The sequence below is a fragment of the Heterodontus francisci genome, unplaced genomic scaffold, assembly GCF_036365525.1.
Source record: "Heterodontus francisci isolate sHetFra1 unplaced genomic scaffold, sHetFra1.hap1 HAP1_SCAFFOLD_519, whole genome shotgun sequence".
Classification (NCBI taxonomy): Eukaryota; Metazoa; Chordata; class Chondrichthyes; order Heterodontiformes; family Heterodontidae; genus Heterodontus; species Heterodontus francisci.
In genome coordinates, this window is record NW_027140454.1 from 303,601 (window position 1) to 306,240 (window position 2,640).

The following is a 2,640-nucleotide window of genomic DNA, read 5'->3' on the forward strand; positions in this document are numbered from 1 at the left end:
CCATTTCTCTATTTCTCTGACTTTGTCTTTTCTGTATTTCTGACTGTCTTTTCTGTATTTCTGACTTTGTCTTTTCTTTATTTCCCTGACTTTGTCTTTTCTGTATTCCGGACTTTGACTTTTCTCAATTTCTCTGACTTTGTCCTTTCGGTATTTCTGACTTTTTCTTTTCTGTATTTCTGACTTTGTCTTTTCTGTATTTGTGACATTGCCTTTTCTCTATTTCTTTGACTTTGTCTTTTCTGTATTTCTGACTTTGTCTTTTTTGTATTTCTCTGACTTTGCCTTTTCTGTATTTCTGACTTTGTCTTTTCTGTTTTTCTGACTTTGTCTTTTCTGTATTTTTGACTTTGACTTTTCTCTATTTCTCTGACTTTGTCTTTACTGTATTTCTGACTTTATCTTTTCTGTATTTCTGACTTTGTGTTTTCTCCATTTCTGACTTTGTCTTTTTTCTATTTCTGACTTCGTCTTTTCTGTATTTCTGACTTTGTCTTTTCTTTATTTCTCTGACTTTGTCTTTTCTGTATTTCTGACTTTGACTTTTCTCTATTTCTCTGACTTTCTCTTTTATGTATTTCTGACTTTGTCTTTTCTGTATTTATGACTTTGTCTTTTCTTTATTTCTGACCTTGGCTTTTCTGTATTTCTGACTTTGTCTTTTCTGTATTTCTGACTTTGACTTTTCTCCATTTCTGACTTTGACTTTTCTCTATTTCTCTGACTTTGCCTTTTCTGTATTTCTGACTTGCTGTCTTTTTCTGACTTTGTCTTTTCTGTCTTTTTCTGACTTTGTCTTTTCTGTCTTTTTCTGACTTTCTGTCTTTTCTCTATTTCTGACTGTCTTTTCTGTATTTCTGACTTGCTGTCTTTTTTTGACTTTGTCTTTTCTGTCTTTTTCTGACTTTGCCTTTTCTGTCTTTTTCTGACTTTCTGTCTTTTCTCTATTTCTGACTTTGTCTTTTCTGTATTTCTGACTTTGTCTTTTCTCTATTTCTGACTTTGTATTTTCTGTATTTCTGTGTTTCTGTTTTCTGTATTTCTGACTTTGTCTTTTCTGTATTTCTGACTTTGTCTTTTCTCTATTTCTGACTTTGTTTTTTCAGTAGTTATGACTTTGTCTTTTCTTTATTTCTCTGACTTTGTCTTTTCTCTATTTCTGACTATGTCTTTTCTCTATTTCTGTGACTTTGTCTTTTCTGTATCTCTGACTTTGTCGTTTCTGTATTTCTGACTTTGACTTTGCTCTATTTCTCTGACTTTATCTTTTCTGTATTTCTGACTTTGTCTTTTCTCTATTTCTGACTTTGTCTTTTCTGTATTTCTGACTTTGTCTTTTCTGTATTTCTGACTTTGTCTTTTCTGTATTTCTGACTTGCTGTCTTTTTCTGACTTTGTCTTTTCTGTCTTTTTCTGACTTTGTCTTTTCTGTCTTTTTCTGACTTTCTGTCTTTTCTCTATTTCTGACTGTCTTTTCTGTATTTCTGACTTGCTGTCTTTTTTTGACTCTGTCTTTTCTGTCTTTTTCTGACTTTGCCTTTTCTGTCTTTTTCTGACTTTCTGTCTTTTCTCTATTTCTGACTTTGTCTTTTCTGTATTTCTGACTTTGTCTTTTCTGTATTTCTGACTTTGTCTTTTCTCTATTTCTGACATTGTCTTTTCCGTATTTCTGTCTTTGTTTTTTCAGTATTTCTGACTTTCTGTCTTTTCTGACTTTGTCATTTCTGTCTTTTCCTGACTTTGTCTTTTCTGTCTTTTTCTGACTTTGTCTTTTCTGTCTTTTTCTGACTTTGTCTTTTCTGTATTTCTTACTTTGTCTTTTCTGTATTTCTGACTTTGTCTTTTCTGTATTCCAAATTTTGTCTTGTCTCTATTTCTGACTTTGTCTTTTCTGTATTTCTGACTTTGTCTTTTCTGTATTTCTGACTTTGACCTTTCTCTATTTTTCTGACGTTGTCTTTTCTGTATTTATGACTTTGTCTTTCTCTATTTCTGACTTTGTCGTTTCTGTATTTCTGTCTTTGACTTTTCTCTATTTCTCTGACTTTGTCTTTTATGTATTTCTGACTTGCTGTCTTTTTCTGACATTGTCTTTTCTGTCTTTTTCTGACTTTGTCTTTTCTGTCATTTTCTGACTTTCTGTCTTTTCTCTATTTCTGACTTTGTATTTTCTGTATTTCTGTGTTTCTGTTTTCTGTATTTTTGACTTTGTCTTTTCTGTATTTCTGACTTTGTTTTTTCAGTATTTATGACTTTGTCTTTTCTTTATTTCTCTGACTTTGTCTTTTCTCTATTTCTGACTATGTCTTTTCTCTATTTCTGTGACTTTGTCTTTTCTGTATCTCTGACTTTGTCGTTTCTGTATTTCTGACTTTGACTTTGCTCTATTTCTCTGACTTTATCTTTTCTGTATTTCTGACTTTGTCTTTTCTCTATTTCTGACTTTGTCTTTTCTGTATTTCTGACTTTGTCTTCTCTGTATTTCTGACTTTGTCTTTTCTGTATTTCTGACTTTGACTTTTCTCTATTTCTTCCTTTGTCTTTTCTGTATTTCTGACTTTGTCTTTTCTCTATTTCTGACTTTGTCTTCTCTGTATTTCTGACTTTGTCTTTTCTGTATTTCTGACTTTGACTTTTCTC